This window comes from Pleurodeles waltl, chromosome 6, assembly GCF_031143425.1.
Source record: "Pleurodeles waltl isolate 20211129_DDA chromosome 6, aPleWal1.hap1.20221129, whole genome shotgun sequence".
NCBI lineage: Eukaryota > Metazoa > Chordata > Amphibia > Caudata > Salamandridae > Pleurodeles > Pleurodeles waltl.
This window is the reverse complement of record NC_090445.1, coordinates 806,449,534-806,472,546: the sequence shown is the minus strand read 5'-3', so window position 1 is coordinate 806,472,546 and position 23,013 is coordinate 806,449,534.

Below are 23,013 nucleotides of genomic sequence, written 5' to 3'. Positions count from 1 at the left end.
CTGCTCCAGGTCAACCAACTTGCAGCATCATGTAACATACTGAGTACAGTGAGAGCCTCTACCAGCACAGATTCACCATGCTGCTGCCAGTACACAACAGCACATTAGTATTACAGGCTGCAGTTACACCACTGTGGGAAAACTGGGTTGATTTAAGAAGCCCCCAAACTTTCTGCTCCCATATTTCACTAATACTGGTGTTTCTCTGACTCTGATGGTGCCCTGGGCACTGCTAAACAGTCCCAGGGCCTGTGTTCTGATTAAAATGGTATATTCAATTTAGGCAAATTATAATTGGCTGCACCAACCTACTTATAAGTCCCAAGTATTTGGTAAGGTGTGTAGGTTGAGGGGCCCCAGCATAGGTAGAACACCCATAAGTGCACTGTTGGGGCACCCAGCCTGTCTGGCTGGTTGATATTAAATTAAAGTTAACCCGAAATTTGACTTGGGAATTAAAAGTACTTTCAAAGTCCTAAGCAACCTTATTTTTACATATGTCCCCCCTAAGGTAGGCCCTAAGTGCCCCCATAGTTAGGTGCAGTTTACCTATAAGCAGGGACTTTATGAAAGATGTCTTATAAGCCCTGGTGGGGGAACAATAGTCAAATGTGTTTTTCCCCATTGTAGTGAACGGGCTCCGGAGGCTAACATGGGAAGACTTTATTTTAAAATAGTAAATTCTTAGGAAGGTGGTCTTAAAGTAAGAGGTATAATATTTAGAACAACGTGCCACTGTTGGATTTATTGTAACTTGGACAGAGAAAGAGATTTAGAACTCTTTCTCAAAGTTACCAACTTCAGCTTTGTAGTGCCCTTCTCTGATTGGTCAGTCCCTGCAGCCTGAGCCAGGCTGCCTTGAGGTGTGAAGTGGCCTGGGCTGAAATGAAGGAAGCATCTGTTGGGAGAAGATCTGCCTCACCAATGGTAGAACAGGATGGGGTGAGAGCCGCCCAACTGGACTTCAAAGGAGCAAAGGACATTTGGGCAGCAACAGGATCACCATCATTTCCTGCAGTCCCATACAACCAGGTGTCCCTGATTAGATTAAGAAAGGAGTGTGTTAATGGAAACCTAGCCACACCAGTGGGTGGGCTCAGCCAGATCTAAACTCCAAGACTGAATTTTTGCCATCTTGGATTTTGGAGGAATGTTGCTCGCTGGGAATGATTTGTGCCACATTTCCCAGGAAGTGGCCACTCAAGAGGGTGGTGGCCTGCATGTGATTGGACAGAAGCATCCCACTGCTTTTCACCCCAGGAGGAAGGATCAATATGGCAGAGCTGCACCCCACTTCAGATCCATACTGGAACAAGACAAGAAGAAGAAGGACTGACCTGCTAGACCCCTGACCTGAACCTGGACACTGCACTCAGAAAGACAGCACCAGCTGCACACTTTGGGCTTCTCCAAGGAAAGGACCTTGTCTGGCTTCTACTACTCCAAGAAGGGAATCCCTGTAATCTACAGGTAGAAAAGAGCTGGCCAGAGTCCCCTGCATCAGGTCCTGCAACAATAGACCAGCTGACGAGTGACCAGTGGTTATTTAAGGATTTGAACCAGGTGCATTCTGGGAGTTGGAGTCCTAACCACCAAGGATCAGAGCTCCTGGAACCCTGGAATGTGTTGTGGACATCTAAAGAACCTTAAAAGTACTTCTAAAGAAGATCCATTAGCTTGAAGAAGTTTGGAGCAACTTTGGAGGAAAGCTCCATAAATGGACCGACTCGACGTTGTGATTCAAGCCAGCCAACGTCGACCGTGACCCAGTCTGACTTGCAGGTTCATCCCGCTGTAAAGCTCCAGAGCCCCAGATTTCCAGGATTTCATCAGGGGCCTGTGCAAAGCCAATCGGATGATGTTGCATCAAAATCAGCTTGCTGAGGAAAGTCATCTGATGTCGGGGAAGAAAAGCTTCAAAAATGTTTCTAAGTCCAAAGGTACAAATTTGACCAAGGCTTCCCACGCAGTGTATCTGAGGAGGGCTCCATCGAGGTCAGCTTCAACTTTCGACTTGGACTTGGACAAAGATTTCCATCCCCAAAAAGTTTCTAAGTCCGAACGTAGGAACCTGGAAAGAGGCCTCTCGTGCTCCTCATCTGAAGAGGACTTCAGCAACGTCAGCCTCAATTTTTGACTTTGTCCCGGTCGGTGAGAAATCTTACAAAATTTGAAGTGTGAAGGTAAATCTTTGGCTGAGGCCTCCCACTCAGTGTAACGAAGGAGGGCTCCATTGCGGTCAGCCTCAACTTTTGACTTTGCCCCAGTCGAGTGCGACTAGATGTCGAGATTGGCTTTCTTGATTTCTAAGCACCAGAAAAAATGTAATCTTTAGAAAATCATATCTCCAGGTCCCTGTATTGGATTTTTGTCATTTGGGAGTCATTTTAGAGATAAACATGTAGGCCTTCATTATGACATTGGCGGGTGGCATAGGCCGCCCACCAATGCCAGGCCGCCATCAGGCCACCTGTGCGGCATGAATCCCGCCAGTCCTATTATGGTTTCCGCGCCGGGCCCGTGGGCGGAAACATTGTTTCCACCCAACGGGGAACAGGGTCTTCACATTGCAGCTGGTTCCTAATGGAGCTGGCTACAATGTGGTGGTGCAGCGGGTGCAGGAGCACCTGTTGAGCATTCTACTGCCCATAATTCAGGCAGTGGAAAACGCGATGGGACTGTGCATGGGGCCCCCTGCACTGCCCATGTCAAGTGCATGGGCAATGCAGGGGCCCCCAGGAGGCCCCCGAGTCCACCATTCTGCCAGCCTTTCAATAGCTGTGTTTACCGCCATGGACAGGCTAGCAGATGGGAACTCATAATCCCCAGGGCATTGCTGCTTGCAGCTCTGCCCTGGCAGATTACAACCGCAGGGACTGCCAGGCTGCAGGTTGCAGGCTGGTGGCAGCCTGGCGGTGGCAGCGGTTGGACCATGGTGGCTTCGCCACGTCATAACCGTGGCGGTCTGACCGCCATTGTGACCCCCATAATCTTTTTTAATAAATTGTTGTTGGATTTTTATTGTATTTTGTGTTTTACTTATTTACTGTTTTGTTGCTAATAAATGATTTACACACCTCTCTCCCAAGTTAAGCCTAACTGCTTGTGGTTTGTACCAAGGGTTGAGCCAGGATTAATTTATTGAGGCCTTGAATGGACCTAGTGGAGGTCTGTGGCCTATTGCTAAGTGTAGATACTTACCTGTCCTTACCAAAAATCCACTTCCCATTATTATGGCCTTCCATTCCAACTTTGAAGGCAGATTTCAATAAGCTAAGCAGACTCAAAGCCTTTTTGTTTCAAAGGGAGGTAACGTTCACTTCCGCTAGAGAAATGTTTGAACTTCAAATCACAAGGATGTCCAATGAAATACAGCCACTCTTGTACACAAACCTCCCAATACATTTCTGTGAATTAGTAAAATGTATCTTTACTGCCTCTAATGCTGCTGGCGTAGCACATATTTTCAAACCATTGCCACTGGCTTGGTCAGTACCTTCCCACATATTTTTGGAATTATACAGGCATTTATTATTTTTCAATATTTTTGGAGGTATTGTTTTTGAATTATTCCCATCTGCTGTATTTTGGTCCTATATTTGTTACTCCACAATGGATGTGTCTATCCAAAGCCTGCTAATGTTGAACCTGCCAACAATCCACCAGTGCCTTAAGTGCAAGATCCAGCAGCTTGGAGCCCTGTTACCCCAATGATTGGACTTCGATTGGTCACTTTCATTCAGCCCAGCCTGGTTTACCCGTGTTCAACCCATGTTACACTGCCTATGGTGTCCCTTTGAATCGGCACCGGATATCTGCCTTGCCCTTCAACCGCCATTTTCTATGGACATAAATCAGTCCAGCAAAGACTAATTTTTGAAGTTTTCCAATGAGCTTGTGCTTGCTTCAAGATGCTTGGCATGAGTTTTTCCCCTCCAGGGAAACGACTGCATCGGCACCATGACTACTCACCTTAGAGTTACCTAACACCGAGGCAAAACAAGCGGCCATTCCCTAAGCATCGGCTGATAATGAGGATCATGTCTGTTCTTTTGAGCTACTGAATTGGACTGTTCAGCAATCGTCATACAGAGATGGAATCCTTCCTGGATGCTCTAACCATTGACTTGGTGGAAGAGATCTTCGAGGCCTCCAACCCCAACTAATTTAGTGCATTTTTCAAAATTCTCACTGGGCCTTTGTAAATAGTTTTAAATAATTTTCATATTACATTATTATTATTGAGTTGATTTTGCTTGGCTTCTAAATGTATTTTTTATTTCATCTGTGTATTAGATTGGTGTCCCGTCCATGGGGAGTTTCCTGAGACCTGGTCATGGTCTCACTGTAGTTATGCCTCATTTCTTAGCACTCTAGAAATTACAATGTCTTTGCCTTGCTTAGTTGCACATTGTACATTTTTCCTTTGTGCCATTGTTTTGAAGCACACTTCAATTTTACTTCCTTTGCAGCTACATTCCTGGGATTCTGTCTGTGTATTCTCTAATGGATCAGTGGGCACATCAAGTACTAGGTGTTGTTTTCTGTCTACCCAGCAATACTTCCCAGGCTCCTAAAGTCATAACACAGTATCTTTTCACTGTATCAAGCTAATGTTATTAGTTAGGTCATGCAGTATTTATTTTTAGAGAGGAGGATTCCAGTAGATATGACTCATATGGGGAACTGATGCCCTCTGGACAACACAGCCTGTAGAAAATAGGTTTACATGTCCCTATGTGGACCACTTGACTGCAGAAACAGAGGTATGGGGTTCTCCACTTGCAGAGATTGTAAATAATAATAATACGCCTTCCTGCACATACAATTACAGGGTAGATTCAGGTCAATAGATTTGCATCATGGTGGCACTATTTGTGTTATACAGTTTCTAACTGCTATTTTGATGTTCATAATTATTGCTAGTATTGTAATCAAATCTAATTTGCTTTATAATAAACTATGTTAGTTGCAGTAAATATATTGCATGCTTTCATTTTGACTTTTTTACCGTTGCTATGGATATGTATGACTGAAATCGTGAATGAAATGGACTGACCTGTTTTCCACTGTCCCCTGAGAGTGGGGGCTACAGTGTTGTGCTTTTTGTTTGCCACAATTGCTTGCCACTCTAAGGTTAGTAGGGCTAGTAAGGCACTGTGAACTAGTCAGGTATTTTGGTGTGACAGTACTGATTTGGCAGAGGTGGGGCAGCCCCTGCATTCAGACAGTCTGTTGCCCCAAGGCACAGATCTGCAAAAGCAGACACCCTGCGACAAACGTTTCAGTGTAATCCGTCAAGTAGGGGGCTGGGAAAAAGGGGGGTCCCAAAACAAGTTTTCCCATGTATTTTCCCAGAGTGATTTTGAACACTACTACAGCCTGAACTGCTGGACAGAATTACATCAAATGTGGCAGAAAGCTAGCCTTTGTTTTGGAAAGTACGCTTTTTGTGATTTGGTCTAAATCCATTCAGTGGTTTTCAGAGATAATAAAGGCAACAAATGTAGATATCTAGGGACACTGATCATATGAAGATCCACCGCAGATCTACTGTGGTCCAATTCACGGATCCATGAGCCACAGGAAGAATCTGATTGGCTGGTTGCACCCTGACAGGGAGTTGCAGTTGCAATTTGTTTTATCAGGTCCCAGTCCCCGGGCCTCAAATGTGGAGGGCAAAGTACATAATGGGGTGAGCATAGAGGTTTCCCGACCCCTTGGGGGTGATATAAAAGTGATAAAAGAATAAACAATGGGCCAGATCGATCTGCAGGGCTAAGCTCAGCCCCTGGTGTAACTCCGCTGGTGGATCCATGGACCTCACACCTCATACACACACACACACACACACACACACATATATACATAACAGTAAGGCAGACTTTCTCACAGTCTCTCACACACTCAGAAAACACTCTCACACACACTCTCACACCAAGACAGACACTCTCAAAACCACGTTCACCTCCATGCGCACATCATCTCACAGACGCACTTAGACACTCACTCAGACACCAATGCACCAGCTCAAGGATCCATGTAAACATTCACGCACCCACTCACAGACCCACTCACAGACCTAACTATAAACCTTTAACCTTTGTTTTTTTTTGTGAATTTCTATTTGTTTTTCATTCTAGTTCTTAACTATAACATTCTTGTAACCTTTGTTTTACAGTAAATATATATGTATATATATATATGTATATATATATATATATATATATATAAAAATAAATATATATATATATATATATATATATAAACACACTTCAATTCGGCGTTCCCTATCTGCGGCAGAACGTCAATGGTGCCAGTCTGTATACGTGCGCCACCGCATATTAAATCTCACACTTTCTTCTGTACTTTAGAAGGACAGCACTCCACGAACAAACCGAGTTTTAAATATTTATTCACCTACAGGTGTCAGATCTTGCATTTGCTCTTTCACCACTCAATAGGTTTCTTTCACTAGAGCTTGGTTTAGAAAATGCTAATTCCGCTCTTATATTTCTATTTTCATGAGTATTTTGAATTTTGTTAGCCATATTATTCTCTTTAGGTGTGTACCGTTCAAAAATATGAACTGTAACTTCTCCTCACTATGGCCCTCATTCTGACCTTGGCGGGCGGCGGAGGCCGCCCGCCAAAGTCCCGCCATCAGGTTACCGTTCCGCGGTCGAAAGACCGCGGCGGTAATTCTGACTTTCCCGCTGGGCTGGCGGGCGGTCGCCTTCAGACCGCCAGCCAGCCCAGCGGGAAAGAGGCTTCCACGATGAAGCCGGCTCGGAATCGAGCCGGCGGAGTGGAAGCTGTGCGACGGGTGCAGTTGCACCCGTCGCGTATTTCACTGTCTGCGCAGCAGACAGTGAAATACATGTAGGGGCCCTCTTACGGGGGCCCCTGCAATGCCCATGCCAGTGGCATGGGCACTGCAGGGGCCCCCAGGGGCCCTGCGACCCCCCCTACCGCCATCCGGATCTCGGCGGTCCGACCGCCGGGATCTGGATGGCGGTAGGGGGGGGTCGGAATCCCCGCGGCGGTGCAGCAAGCTGCGCCGCCGCGGAGGATTCAATGGGGCCGCGGTACACTGGCGGGACCCCGCCAGTGGTGCCGGTCCGACTGCGGCTTTACCGCCGCGGTCGGAATCCCCATTGGAGCACCGCCGGCCTGTCGGCTGTGCTCCCGCGGTCCTCCGCCCTGGCGGTCAAAGACCGCCAGGGTCAGAATGACCACCTATGTTCGTGCGCCTTTATAAATCAATGTAAAACACAACTGCCCTAACAGCGTTTGACTCCGCTGGTTTTACAATCCAGTATATCGCAGGTGCTTACCGACTCTAGGTGTGCCGTCAACTCCGGCGTCCTCCGACCCTGTCGTGAACTCACCCCTTTCGCCAGCACTGCCATCTCCGTGCTAATCTTCTTCCCAGCAGGGGCAGAAAGGTAAATAGAAACACACTTCAATTCGGCATTCCCTCTCTGCACCAGAACATCAACGGTGCCAGTCTGTATACGCGCACCACTGTGTATTAAATCTCACACTTTCTTCTGTACTTTAGAAGGACAGCACTCCCTGAACAAACCGAGTTTTAAATATTTATTCGCCTACAGGTGTCAGATCTTCCATTTGCTCTTTCACCACTCAATAGGTTTCTTTCACTAGTGCTTGGTTTAGAAAATGCTAATTCCGCTCTTATTTTTCTATTTTCATAAGTATTTTGAATTTTGTTAGCCATATTATTCTCTTTAGGCGTGTACCGTTCAAAAATATGAACTGTAACTTCTCCCCATTATGTTCGTGCGCCGTTATAAATCAATGTAAAATACAATTGCACTAACGGCGTTTGACTGTGCTGGTTTTACAATCTAGTATATCACATGTGCTTACCGGCTCTAGGTGTGCCGTCAACTCTGGCGTCCTCCGACCCCGTCGTGAACTCACCCCTTTCGCCTGCAGTGCCGTCTCTGTGTTAATCTTCTTCCCAGCGGGGGCAGAAAGGTAAATAGAAACACACTTCAATTCGGCGTTCCCTCTCTGCGCCAGAACGTCAACGGTGCCAGTCTGTATACGCACACCACTGTGTATTAAATCTAAAACTTTCTTCTGTACTTTAGAAGGACAGCACTCCATGAACAAACCGAGTTTTAAATATTTATTCGCCTACAGGTGTCAGATCTTCCATTTGCTCTTTCACCACTCAATAGGTTTCTTTCACTAGCGCTTGGTTTAGAAAATGCTAATTCCGCTCTTATTTTTCTATTTTCATAAGTATTTTGAATTTTGTTAGCCATATTATTCTCTTTAGGCCTGTACCATTCAAAAATATGAACTGTAACTTCTCCTCATTACGTTTGACTCCTCTAGTTTTACAATCTAGTATATCGCATGTGCTTACCGGCTCTAGGTGTGCCGTCTGTGTTCGAAATGGGGTCTTTAGTTGGGAGTCAGGTTACCCCCTGCCCAAGCAAGGACCCTCACTCTAGTCAGGGTAAGTCACACACCATCCAAATTATCCTGTGCCCACCCCGTGGTAGCTTGGCACTGAGCAGTCAGGCTTAACTTAGAAGGCAATGTGTAAAATATTTGTGCAATAAATCATGCAATAACACCATATGGCACCACAAAAACTACACCACACAGTGTTTAGAAAAATACATAATATTTATCTGGATATTTGCAGGTCAAAACCATCAAAGATGGAATAAGTATATGTAGAGATATCACTGAAAAGTGATATAAAGTGTCTTAAGTCTTTTAAAAGCAAAAAAGTCTCTTTTTAGCACAAAGTACCTGGTTCGCGTGGTTCCGCAATGTGCCGCAGAGGAGGAGAAGCGTGGAAACAAAGGGGGCAAGCGTTGATTTCTCAGGTCGCACATGGTGATGTGTCTTTTAGTTTCCACGCAGGGGTGGCTGTGCGTCGATTTCCGGCGCTCGGTCTTGGATCCTCTTCGGGTTGCGGGGTTTTCAGACGCCCCGGGGACTGTGCGTGGAATCCTGGGCTTGTGGAATGGAGTCACAAGCGCTGCGTCGTTCCGATGGGCGTTGAGTGGAAATTTCTTCTGCACGGCAGGCGCTGCGTCGATTTCCCCCCTGGAAGTCGGGCCGCATTGACCCAGGTCGGCTGTGCGTCAATCCAGTGGGCCGTGCATCGAAGTTCCGGTCGCAACGCAGGCGCCGCATTGATCCTCTCCTTGCAAAGTCAGGCTGCATCGTTCCAGTTCAGCGTGCGATGAATTTCTCACCGTGGGGCAGTATGTGCGTCATTTTTTGTAAGCTGTGCATCGAATTTTCACAGCACAAGGAGTCCAGTGGCAAGGGAGAAGTCTTTTAGGTCCTAAGACTTCAGGGAACAGGAGGCAAGCTCTATCCAAGCCCTTGGAGAGCACTTTTTCACCACAGCCAGGAAGTAGCAAGGCAGCAGAGCAACAACAAGGCAGCAGTCCTTCACAGAAAGCAGTCAGGTGAGCCCTTTGGGCAGCCAGGCAGTTCGTCTTGGCAGGATGCAGGCTCTGGTTACACGTTTATTCTCCAGGAAGTATCTGAGTTGGAAGGGGCAGAGGCCCTGTTTATATACCCAAATGTGCCTTTGAAGTGGGGGAAACTTCAAAGAGTGGCTTAGAAGTGCATCAGGTCCCCTTTCAGTTCAATCCTGTATGCCAGGGTCCCAGTAGGGGTTGTGGCAGTCCTTTGTGTGAGAGCAGGCCCTCCACCCTCCCAGCCCAGGAAGACCCATTCAAAATGCAGATGTATGCAAGTGAGGCTGAGTGTCCTGTGTTTGAGGTGTGTCTGAGTAAATGCACAAGGAGATGTCAACTAATCCCAGCCAGATGTGGACTGTAAGGCACAGAAAGATTTAAGTGCAGAGAAATGCTCATTTTCTAAAAGTGACATTTCTAAAATAGTAATATTAAATCCAACATCACCAGTCAGCAGGATTTTATATCACCATCCTGGCCATACTAAATATGACCTTCCTACTCCTTTCAGGTCAGCAGCTACGACTTAAACAGTATATGAAGACAGCCCCAATGTTAGCCTATGAAGGGAGCAGGTCTCACAGCAGTGTAAAAACGAATTTGGGAGTTTTACACTACCAGGACATGTAAACTATATAGGTACATGTCCTGCCTTTTGCCTACACAGCACACTGCCCTGTGGGTTACCTAGGGCATATCTTAGGGGTGTCATACATGTAGAAAAAGGGTAGTTTTAGGCTTGGCAAGTACTTTTAATTTCCAAGTCGAATTGGCAGTGACACTGCACACACAGGCCTTGCAATGGCAGGCCTGAGACAAGGTTAAGGGGCTACTTAAGTGGGTGGCACAACCAGTGCTGCAGGCCCACTAGTAGCATTTAATCAACAGGCCCTGGGCACATATAGTGGCCAGTACTAGGGACTTATAAGCAAATTAAATAGTCCAGTTGGGTATGATCCAATGTTACCATGTATAAAGGGAGAGAGCATATGCACTTTAGCTCTGGTTAGCAGTGGTAAAGTGCGCAGAGTCAAAAAAACAGCAAAAACAGTGTCCAAAAAGTGGGGGGAGGCAGGAAAAAAGTTAGGGGTGACTACCCCAAGGCTGTCAGGTCTAACAATATATATATATATATATATATATATATATATATATATATATATATATATATATATATATACATATACATAAATATACACACACACACACATACACACATGCATATATGCATAAATGTATATATATATATATATATATATATATATAGAGAGAGAGAGAGAGGGAGAGAGAGAGAAAGAGAGAGAGAACGAAGGTTTAAAATCACCTTTAATGTATTCATAATAAAAAATAAATTCACTCTTAAATTAATTTTGAATGCTAACCTTTGTACAACTGCAATCCATAAGATCTTTATGGAACGTACGCATCCCCTTTAAACACAATCTAATAGCAGACATAGACGTAGTACATTTTGCTTTCAACTGCAAAAGTTGTCAGATGCTATTCTGAGCATGAGTTAATTTGCTATTCCAGGATTGTACTTTAATTCCTTTGTCAATCGCCTTTGGAGTGGAATGGTGAACGCTTTATTAAAAAGCTGTCATTAATAATGACATGCCTGATCACAAAGGCACATTATAGAGATAGCATAATCGTTGACCTTAAAGCAAGATAAACCGAGGAGTGATAGCGAGCTGTGTAAAGTCAGCATGTTTGGTAATAAAGGACGACCCCAAATAGGGAGCTGTTGAAATGTAGGTGTAGAATGAGAGAATCAATATATCCACTTTCTTGAAGGACTTCCAGAATATCCTTTAATAAAGCTGGTCTATCAATAGACTTCAGCAAAGTCAACCATCCAAAGAAGACACACGTAGTGACAAAGCTCTTGCGATAGAACAGTGCCACTCAATCACAGGACACATCATGTTTCATTCTGCTCTAAAGGACCAGTTAAATTTTTAAAGCAATATTTCTTGGGCATGATCTGCTTTTTTATCATTAGCAAAAGTCCAACTTCTCATGGAAAATCTTCTCAGGGATCAACATAATGAATTGCCTTTGTAACGCTTGGACGACTGCTTTCCATGCCCATATGATGGAAACATTGATACACATGACATAAGTGATTAAAGGATGGAGTTGCAATCCTTTAAAATTAATTAAAGGAACAATAGATTTGCTATTGGTGTTTAATACACTGGGTAATTAAAAAGTATTTATGTGATGAAGTCAATAAGAACAATTAATTTAGTGTTTAGCAAGATTAAATCATTATTTTGAGCTCTGTCTTGTGGCCAAAATCGCAGCCCCTCTTCCACACTTTGACTTGTACAACAGCTGCGACGTGAGACTCCACCTGCATAACTGCCACTCGTTTTTATCATCCTGTTGAGGGATGTCATTCAGATGTTTTTCATGCTTTCATTGCACTGTAGGACTGGGGCTGGAAAACGATGAGTGTCTATCATGTACATTAACCCCCCTCATTTTGCCCAAAAACGCTGTTTTCCGCTTTTTCCAAAGTGCATCTATCACACCAGCTGATTCACTTTTGACAAAGAGATCCTTAGCAGGAAGACAAGGGGGACACATGTATGAAGAAGTAATGCATCACACCAAGTCACCTTTCTGTGCTGCCCTGCATGACATGGAAAGGGAAGGAACTGTGCCCCATCTATATTTGAAAAGCTAATTTCTGCCTTTTCCCAGGACTGGTGCATAATGTGCTGCCTAGCACCAATACAGGCACTCTTGCACCAGGGTGCAAGGGTGCTTGCGTTGTAAGCAGGATTGTTTTTGCACAGGAAGGGGGACCTTCCGCACATAAACACTCCCAAGAGGCATTTCCTCTTTCTTTGTGTGCTGCAGAATGCCTGGAGAGGTGTAGAAGTTTTGGCACATTCCCAGGCCTACCACTTATTGTAAATCTGGGAATGCATCAAATTTCATGGGTTTTCAGGGGAAGACTCACGCACCTCTCACTGAACGCCTCCATGGGTCAGACTAATGTAATGCAGCCGTTTGAGCTCTGTTGCATTAATCTGGATTTGTCAGGCCACTCGTGCCACCCAAGGTGGCCTTGTGTGGCTTGAGAAATCACATTTTAAAGGATTTGTCTCTCATGTACCCTGTTACAAGAGCGACACAACCCTTTAATAAATTTGCCCCTAAATTTACTATGCCAAACTATTGTGAGAGTACAGAGAATTTGTTTAACAACGTTAATGAACAATGATTCTAAGCAATATCCAATTTATGTTAGAAGTTTAATAATCGCTGTAGATTGTGTCATCAGAATAATCTTGGGATGAGCCATGCTACAGTCTTTGGTGAAGTTCTTTGAATGTTGTTGGTGTCGCTGATGTAGTAACAGTTATTTTGATTATTTCATATCACTTTTGTTTTATTTCCAATGATTCTAATTAGATGATTATGGGTGTCACTGGCAAGATAGGATTTCAGGTAAAACAGACCTTATTTTCTTTAAAAAATGATGGATGATAATTACAATGGAATATTCAACTTTCATGAATGGTCTGGTGATTAAATAATAGGAAGCAGTAATGCTGTAAGACTGATGAAGCTACCACAGCAAATCAGAGCTAATAATGTGCCCTAATTGTATTGAGAATGTTCAGATTTTACTTGGCTTTCGGAAACAATCTAATAGCAACAATTAGGAGTACTTGCGTGCAGTAACTGCATACAAAGGTACCTACTAGAACTCCTATGAAAATTATTCCAGTGACGTGAGAAATCGGTTCCCTTCATGTTTATTTTATTTTTGTGAACACTATGCATAGTTTTTACAATAATCAGTATATTATCTGCATAAAATGGCATGGGTGCCAAAAGCAGAGACGTTTTAAAGCATCTGCATAGTGGGCATTGCCCAGGGACCCGTCTTTTAGCGGGCCCCTAATATAATGATTGTGATAGTCACAGGAAGCTTTCGCCCTCTCGCTCCCTTTTTCTTTCTCCCTCTCTTCCACCTCTCGTTCTTCCTGTTTCACTCTATCTCTCGCTCCCCTGCTTTGTTTCTAATTCACCTCAATCTCTCTAATTTCTCTTTAACTATATGTTAATGTAGCTCGTCTCCTACTACCTCAGAAATCCGTAAATCCCCACCATTGTTTCTACGCACCCTCCCCCATTTTCAAACACAATTCTCTTAAGCTCATCTCTGACGAGGGCTTGAATTAGCTGAAAATTAGTATTAGCTTTAATATTATTATGAACATGGGCCCTAAATTAAGCTTTGTTCGTGGTCCCACAAATCCTTAAAATGACACTAGCCAAAAGTAGTGTCCCTGAGCAGCACATAGCTGTTCTAGATAAATCAAGTACATTAAATATAGCCTGTGTCGTCTTACGGCATGACTTTAAGCCTGTGGACTCACACTTCAACTGCTCTTAAGAGTGAGGCAGAAGTCTGTCCCAACAGTGGCAACCTCCGTCTCTCGTGATTTTTGAACTTTTGACCTTGAATTACTATGAACTCATTGTATTGCGACAATTCCTTTTCAAAGAAGCAGCTGACCCTAAACCCAACTATAGCTGATGAATAAATATATCTTAGTGTTCCCAAACAACTGAAGTCTTAAAATTACTCAAGTGTTTCCTCTGTTGTACGATCCTGATTCTTTCCTTATAGCTTCCACCATATGAAGTGAGGGTTTTTGTAAGATCTTCTGTTGCTACAAGAGTTAGCAACTGAAGTCAATTTTTAAGATGATATCTACAAGTCTGGAGTAGTATCACAATTCTATGTGTTCTCTATGTTTTCAAACAGTGTAGAGTTTGCCATTAAAATTTGACTTAAACATTATGCACACCTCGATGGTCTCTAGTAAAGGTAATTTTCAGTACTTTTCATTGTTAGAATGCTGTTTGTACTGTAAATATATTTATATACTTTTCGGGGTAATTAAAGTGTTTTTTTGGATATAAGTATAACTTTTTCTGGACATACCTGTCTCAAGTGTGATAACTGTATTGTATTGTTCCATGACTCAATCTTCACAGTGCCTGTTCTAAGCTAGCAGGGAGCTTGAAGGTCAACTGTGGGAAAAATGGACTGATTAGAGAAGACCCCTCACTCTTTGCCCCCATTTGTAGCTGAAACTGGTGTTTCTGACTCTGACTGTCCCCTGGGCCCTGCTAACCAGTTTCAGTGCTCTTTTTAAAACGGTATATTCAAATTAAGCATAATTATAATTGGCTCTGACAACCTACCTATAAGTCCCAAGAATATGGGAGGGCATGTAGGTTTAGGGACCCCACGTTAGGGCACCCCTGAGTGCACTGTGTTGGTCCCTGGTGTAATTGTAAAGGTAGACCTGCTTTGCTGGATGCCTGTAAGTTAAAATGAATCCAAATTCGATTTTGGAATGAAAGGTACTTCCAAAGTCTCAAACTCCCTTATTTTTGCATATACAACAGCCCTACGGTCTGCCCTCAGTGTCCACAGGGTAGGCGCAGTGTATCTATAAGCAAGGACCTTATAAAAACGTTTTATAAGCCCCAGGGAGGGAAAAACAGCAAAGTTCATGTTCCCAATTGTAGTCAATGGGTTCCATAGGCTAACATTGGAAACATTATTTTGAAATAAAATAGTCTTATTTTCATTACAGATGAGCTAAGTATAGGAGGGTTGGTACCTATGTAATGTTATGTTTAATATAATTAGCACAGGGAAAGAGTTTTAGAACTCTTTCTGTTCTGAAAGTTACCAAATTCAGCCTTGTATTGCCCTTTCCTGATTGGTCAGCCTGTGGCAGTCTGAGCCAGTCTGCAATAATGAACTGTGTAAAGTGGCCTGGGCTGAGACAAAGGAAGCATCTGTTGCAGCAGATGGCAGAACAGGATAGGGGACGAGTAGCCAAACTGGTCTTCAAAGTATAGAAGCCACCTGGGAAAGAAACTGGACCTCCCCCATTTCCTGCTCCCCCAAACAGATGCGGGCCCCACTTATTAGATTAGGAGAGGGGCTGGAAGAGGTGTGTTAGAGGAGACTTAACCACACCCGTGGGTGGACTCAGCCAGATCTAACTTCCAAGGATGAAGTTTTGCCATCTTGTATTTTTAGAGAATGGTGCTTCTGGGATTGTTTTTTGCCAAACGTTATAGGAAGTGGTCACCCCAGGGGTGGTGGCCTGCATCCCATTGGACAGGAACAGGAGCATCCCAAACCAGAAGCAAGGATCAATACTACAGAGCTGTCCCACAATTCAGATTTCTGCTGAAAGAAGATACTAGAGAAGAATGACTGCCCCACTGAACCCCTGATCTGCACCTGAAGGTCTGCACCCACAAGGTCTTCACCAGCAGGACACTTTGGCCTTCACCAAGAAAACCACTTTGCTTTGTTTCTGTAACTCCAGGAATGGACTCTGTGAGAGAACAGGGCTGATTGCAGAGGCCCCCTCACTTTGTGCCCCCATTTTCCACTTTTTGCTGGTGTTTTCCTGTCTCTGATGGTACCCTGGGTACTGCTAACCAGTCCCAGGGGCTGTGCTCTGTGTAAAATCAATATGCAAATTAGGCTAATTATAATTGGCTAAGTTAACCTATCTATAAGTCCCTAGTATATGGTAGGGCATGAAGGTTTAGGGACCACAGCATATGTAGTGCACCCATAGGTGCACTGCTGAGGTGCCCAGTGTCATCTTAAAGGCAGGCCTGCCTTGCTGGCTTCTTTTAAACTAAAGTTATATGCAAATTTGACTTTGGAATTAAAAGTAGTTCCAAAGTCTTAAGCTACCTTATTTTTACATATAAGTCACCCCTAAGGTGTGCCCTATGTGCCCCTATGGCTGGGTGCCATGTAACTATAAGCAGGGACCTTATAAAAATAGTTTTATAAGCCCTGGTGAGGTAAGAACAGTCAAATTCATTTTTTCCTCATTGTATTAAATGGCCTTCATAGGCTAGAATGGGGAGACTTTATTTTAATTTTTAAAGTCTCCTTAAATTGGATACCAAGAGTTTGGTATCAAATTAATTGTTGTAATAAATCCCACAACTTCCAATTTTGGACTTAATATAACTTGTTCAGGTAAAGAGTTTTAAACTTTACCTGAAAAGTTTCCAATTTCAGCCCTGCATTGTTTTTGCTGCTGTGCTCTGAACGGCCAGCCTCTAGCAGCCTGGCCAGGCTGCCTTGATGAGGTGTGAAGTAGCCTGGCTTCACACAAAGGAATGTGCCTGTGGGAGGGAATCTCCCCTCAGCAGTTGGTGAGGCAGGAAGGGGGAGGGCTGCCAAACTGGTCTTCAAAGGCAGAGAAGGACATTTGGAGCAACCAGCAACACCCCCACGTCATGCAACCCCAGACAACTAGGTGCCCCCTTGATTAGATTAGGAGAGGGCAGGAGAGGGGTGTGTTTATGATTTTTAGCCACACCAGTGGGTGGGCTCAGCCAGATATAACCTCCAAAAATCAGATTCAGCCATGATGGATTTTTGGAGAACGTTGCCTCCTGTGATTGATTTTTGCCACACTTCCCAGGAAGTGGTCATCACAGGGGGAAGGACCCTGTCCCTGATTGGAGAACCAGGACCCCCCTGCTTTTCACCCAAGAGCAAGGATAAAACTGGTAGACCTGCACCCACACCTCAGTTCCCTACCACATCCAACAAGGAAGAACTACAGAAGAAGAAGGACTGCCCTGCTGGACACCTGGCCTGCACCTGGAACGTGCACTCAGGAGGACTGCACCAGCCGCACACCTGGGCTTCACCACAAGAAGGACTTTGCCTGGCTTCAACTGGTTCAAGGAGGGACTCCCTGTTTGCTACAGGTGAGAAATTGCTAACCAGAGTCCCCTGCACCAACTCCTGAAGAAAGCAACCAGCTGACCACTGTCCAGTGGCCAAAAAGGAGTTTGCACCAGGTGCATTCTGGGAGTTGTAGTCTGCACCCCCCAAGGACAATCTGAGAACTTCTGGACCCTTCGGGTGAGCTGTGGACCTCAAAAGAACCTTAAAAGGACATCTGGGAGAAGCCCCAGAAGTTTGGAGAAGTTTGGAGAACTTTTGTAAAAAAGCTCCATAGAGGGACCGACCCGCCGCGGCAACTCTAGCCGGCTTGCCTCAACCGCGACCCAGCCTGATTTGCTGGTTCGTCCCGGTAAAGAAAATCTCTGAAAAAGAGTCTAAGGGGGTCATTCCAACCCTGGCGGTCGGTGTTAAAGCGGCGGTCAACCCGCCAACAGGCAGGCGGTAAAAAAAATGGAATTCTGACCCTGGCGGGAACCGGCAACACAGACCGCAACTTTAACACTCCGACCGCCACGGCGGGACAAACAAACAGCGCGGCGGTCACCGCCAACAGACAGGCGGCAGACAATGTACCGCCCACACTATCACGACCCACCAATCCGCCACCTTTTCCGGGGCGGAAACAGACTACGAACGGGAAAACGCTCACCTCTATACACTCCACGAGGAATCTGGACAGCATGGAACCCGAATTAAACATCCTACCAGCTATTGTCTACCTGCTCCACTACCAGGAGCACGAACGCCGGCGCAGACGACAACGGTGAGTACTGCACCTACGACACAGGGGAGGGGGGAGGAGAAAAGGTTACGGGCACACACATACGCGACACACCCACCCCACCACCCCCCCCAAATCCCTACACTCCAATGCAGAGCAACAAGTCAGAGTGACACCCTCAAACCCCCCGGAATAATGCAAAGACAAACTAAATTGATCATTAAATTTGAAGTATATTATAGCATATTTGAAGTTAAGTGAAATATGAAATATCTAAATAAAATATATTACAACATGAACAATATATACATAGCCCAAAAGTCCGGCACATATTGGCTACCTACCATTGTTCGTGGGCCAATGTGCATAAACACATGGGCAAAGCCCACACACGAGACCCGATTCCATTAAAGAGAACACTGCTAGGGCATCAGATAATAAAACTACAGGCACCTCAGGGGGAAGGGAAGGGGGGGCACCTCAGCCACATGAGTCCACGAGGCCAGATCCACGAGGGGCCTCCATGCCCACTGTACCATCCTGGGGAGTGCAAAGCCACAGTCTCTCAAGTCTCTACAGTGGGTGGATTGCCCACTGTACCATCCAGGGGAGTGCAAAGCCACAGTCTCTCAAGTCTCTACAGTGGGTGGGTTGACCACTGCCACATCCTGGGAAGTGCAAAGCCACAGTCCATCAGGTGGATTACAGACTCCACTGGTTATGGAGGAGGCATGTTGGCCAGAGTGCTTCGTGAAGCCCTTCCCGACACAGATCCGGCCCTGCCAATGGGCGAGCGGTGCTTGAGATGAAGGGAACAGCGGAGCGGTGCTTGACAGGAAGGGCCCAGCGGAGCGGTGCTTGACAGTAAGGGCCCAGCGGAGCGGTTCTTGACAGGAAGGGCCCAGCGGAGAGGTGCTTGAGATGAAGGGCCCAGCGGAGCGGTGCTTGACAGGAAGGGCCCAGCGGAGCGGTGCTTGACAGGAAGGGCCCAGCGGAGCAGTTCAGAGACGGCGGTGCCCAGCGGAGCGGTGCTTGAGATGAAGGGCCCAGCGGAGCGGTGCTTGACAGGAAGGGCCCAGCGGAGCAGTTCAGAGACGGCGGTGCCCAGCGGAGCGGTGCTTGAGATGAAGGGCCCAGCGGAGCGGTGCTTGACAGGAAGGGCCCAGCGGAGTGGTGCTTGAAAGGAAGGGCCCAGTGGAGCGGTGCTTGACAGGAAGGGCCCAGCGGAGCGGTGCTTGACAGGAAGGGCCCAGCGGAGCAGTTCAGAGACGGCGGTGCCCAGCGGAGCGGTGCTTGAGATGAAGGGCCCAGCGGAGCGGTGCTTGACAGGAAGGGCCCAGCGGAGTGGTGCTTGACAGGAAGGGCCCAGCGGAGCGGTGCTTGACAGGAAGGGCCCAGCGGAGCGGTGCTTGACAGGAAGGGCCCAGCGGAGCAGTTCAGAGACGGCGGTGCCCAGCGTAGCGGTGCTTGAGATGAAGGGCCCAGCGTAGCGGTGCTTGACAGGAAGGGCTCAGCGGAGCAGTTCAGAGACGGCGGTGACCAGCGGAGCGGTGCTTGAGATGAAGGACCCAGCGGAGCGGTGCTTGTCACGGCGGGTCCCTGTTCAGAGGTGCTTGTCACGGCGGGGCCCTGTTCAGCGGTGCTTGTCACGGCGGGGCCCTGTTCAGCGGTGCTTGTCACGGCGGGGCCCTGTTCAGCGGTGCTTGTCACGACGGGGCCCTGTTCAGCGGTGCTTGTCTTGGCGGGGCCCTGTTCAGCGGTGCTTGTCTTGGCGGGGCCCTGTTCAGCGGTGCTTGTCACGGCGGGGCACTGTTCAGCGGTGCTTGTCTTGGCGGGGCCCTGTTCAGCGGTGCTTGTCACGGCAGGGCCCTGTTCAGCGGTGCTTGTCTTGTGTTCCTAGGGAACCAGATCTGGCCAATTATTCCCACTCAGTCGCCATCTGACCTTTCGCTAGCGGGGCCCTCCTGTGCTGGAGTCCTGGGCCCGTGGGTGTCCTCCGTCACACCCGAAATGAGGCTGGTGGGGCCCTCCTGGGCAGCTCGCCTGCTGCCGGACTTGTCCGCCCTGCTGCCCTTGCCCTCCTTCGCCGAATCTCTGGGGCCCTTGCCTCCCTTTGTGGATGTGCCAGGTGACGGTGCAAGGGTAGTGTCCTTGGGGGCAGCCGTCTCAGGCCTGTCGCGCCGGCGCTTCCCTTTTTTGGTTCTTTTCCCAGGGGGTGGGCTGGCTGTCCCCTTGCTGCTGGCCGATGTTCCGGCCCTAGGAGCTGGTGGACTCCAATAGCCCTGAACTATGGTCCTAGTAGGTGCAGGGCTTGTTGTGGCTGAGGTGCTCTTTGGACTCTTACGAGATGGAGGGGTGGGTCAGGTGATGCAAAGAGGTTAATTTTGGAGAGGAAAAACTTTTTAGGAGCAATGGGAAGGGTAGGTGCAGTGGGTATGGGAGTGGAGGAAGAGGATGTGGTTGTAGGAGAGTCAAGTGTGCTGTCTTTGGGTGCAGGTGCTTGTGACGGAGGCTGTCGTGAGGTGGATGGCTGTTGGGTGGGTGGCTGCCTGCGTTTGTGTAGTTTGGAGGAGGGGGTGACAGACACACTTGGAGAGGACACAGGGGACGTGTAAATGGTAGTGGGGGTGGTGACTGCACGTGTGCCGAGTGATCTGGTGGGTGTGCTGGTGATGGACGTACTGACTGATGGTGGTGTGCATGCAGGTGTGAGTGGAGACGTCACAGGGAGGGAGGAGGGAGACGAGGAGGAGGGGGACACAGAGGAGGCAGTGGCTGTTGGCATGTCTGCATGTGGATGTTGCTTGTGTGAATGCTTGTGTGATCTGTGGTGCTTATGTCTGGATGAGCTGCCCTTGGGTGTTGATGTGTGTGCAGGCTGGTCTGTAGGTGTGTCTGGGATAGGCAGAGGAACAGGGGAGTGGGACTGGGTGGAGGGAGTTGGAGGAGGGAGGCTGGAGACAGGGACAATGGCTGCCGTCAGTGCTGAAGCCAGAGCGTTGAACGATCGCTGATGGGCAGCCTGACCCGAATGAATGCCCTCCAGGTATGCATTGCTCCGATGCAACTCTCTTTTCACCCCCTGGATGGCATTCAAAAGGGTAGACTTCCCAACAATGAGCGTCTGGAGGAGGTCAATGATTTCTGCACTGAGGGCAGCAGGGGTAACTGGGGCAGGGCCTGAGGTGCCTGGGGCGAAGGAGATGCCCGGCTTCCTGGCCGAGCGGGCACGGGGCGAATGCTGAGGGGCTGCTGGGAGGGCGGAGCTGGTGCGCTGGGTGGCGGCTGTGCCTGTTGTTGCGGTGGGCACGGATGTTGCCGCCACCACAAGGGAGCTCCCTTCCGAGGACGTGTCGGTGTCGCTGACATCTCCACGGGTCCCCGTTGTGGAGCTCCCCTCGCCCTCCGTCTCACTGGTGAACTCGGAGTTGGTTGCAGGGCCCTCCGGGGCCATGTGAGATGCAGCTCCCTCGTGCGCCGATGCCACTTCTCCTCCGCCTGATGATGCTAATGCACATATGAACAAAAAAACCAAAAAAAGGGAGGGAGAAGAAAGAAAGACATGTTGAGTGCATGCATTGGCGGCACCGTTGGCGGAGAGGACAGACACAGAAGCCCCCTGCACTACGCCGCGCACTCTACTCAATTATTGTGACTTGGCCTACAAGTCTATGGAGGACAACTGCACACATAGGTGAGCCCGGGCCATGGATAGCTGTACTTAGCACCCTACAGAGTAGGGGCGGGGGCACAGGGCCATGCCTAACGGAGGGGCCTAGCCTACAGAAACTGCCCTGGCCTAGAGATAGCCACAGCCCTCCTCACCCACCCAATCACCTCCACTGTGCGCTAATTTAGCAGAATGTGCTGAGACTCACCCCCTTGTGTCTGCTGTGATGTCCTCACTCGCCCATCCAAATCGGGGTAGGCCACCGCCAGGATCCGGGACATCAGGGGGGTCAATTGCCGTGTGGCACCCCTCCTAGGTTGGGAGGCCATCCCCAGCAGAGCCTCGGCGGTCTTTCTGCTCCCACGGCAGATGTCCTCCCACCTCTTGCGAGGACCCCCAGGGCCCGGACGTCCTTGGCGATGGCACGCCAAATGTCTATCTTCTGATGGGCGCTGACCTATGTGACATGTACAGGGTGGGAAAAGAAATATCATCACTTTTATGCATGGTCGATGTGACCTTGCCCTCCCCAACCTTGCCATGTGGCACATGCTCTCATCTGTCGTGCGTTGCATTCCTCATTCGCTCCCCTCCCCACCATCTTACATCCACCCCACTCAACACAGGCATAGCCCATACAACGTGCTCCCTGTGTACTTACCTGTTGGTCTGGAGGACCGTAGAGTAGCGCATACTGGGGGAGGACCCCATCAACAAGTTTCTCCAATTCCTCAGATGTGAAGGCAGGGGCCCTTTCCCCAGTCGCAGCAGCCATTATCTCTTCCAGACCGAGGTCACAGCAGCACTTGCAGTATAGGTCCTCTCCTGTGGATGATCAGGTCTCGAGTGAGTAGGCAGATAGAAAATGGCGGTCACGCCCGCGGCGGTGCGTACCGCGACCGCCGGCGCACATCATCATTGGCTCCTGAGACCCATAGGGTTCAATGTTAACCAATGCTGCTATGCGCCGCGGTCTTCGACCGCCTACCGCCACGGTGTGCCACGCCAGCGCATTGACCTCACATCCCATTGTCACACTTCACAGGTCAGGCAGCCGCCATTTCAAGGGCCCACATGGCTTAATTTCTACAGCGTCACACAGGCCTAGGCCTTGCATTGCCAATCATACAAGCCATTCAATGCATAGCGAATCGTGTACTGTGCAAGCTGTGGTTACGTACCTGTGGGTTGCTTGACTCTGTGCTCCATGTTGTCCTTCCTAGGCACCGTCAGCTGGGAATTGCGAGGAGATGGAGGAATCCTCCCGTGTACAGACCGCTGGTGGACCTGTCGACAATGGAAGAAAGACATGTCATACTGACATACAGACTTGACCGAGCCACTATACAGGAACTGT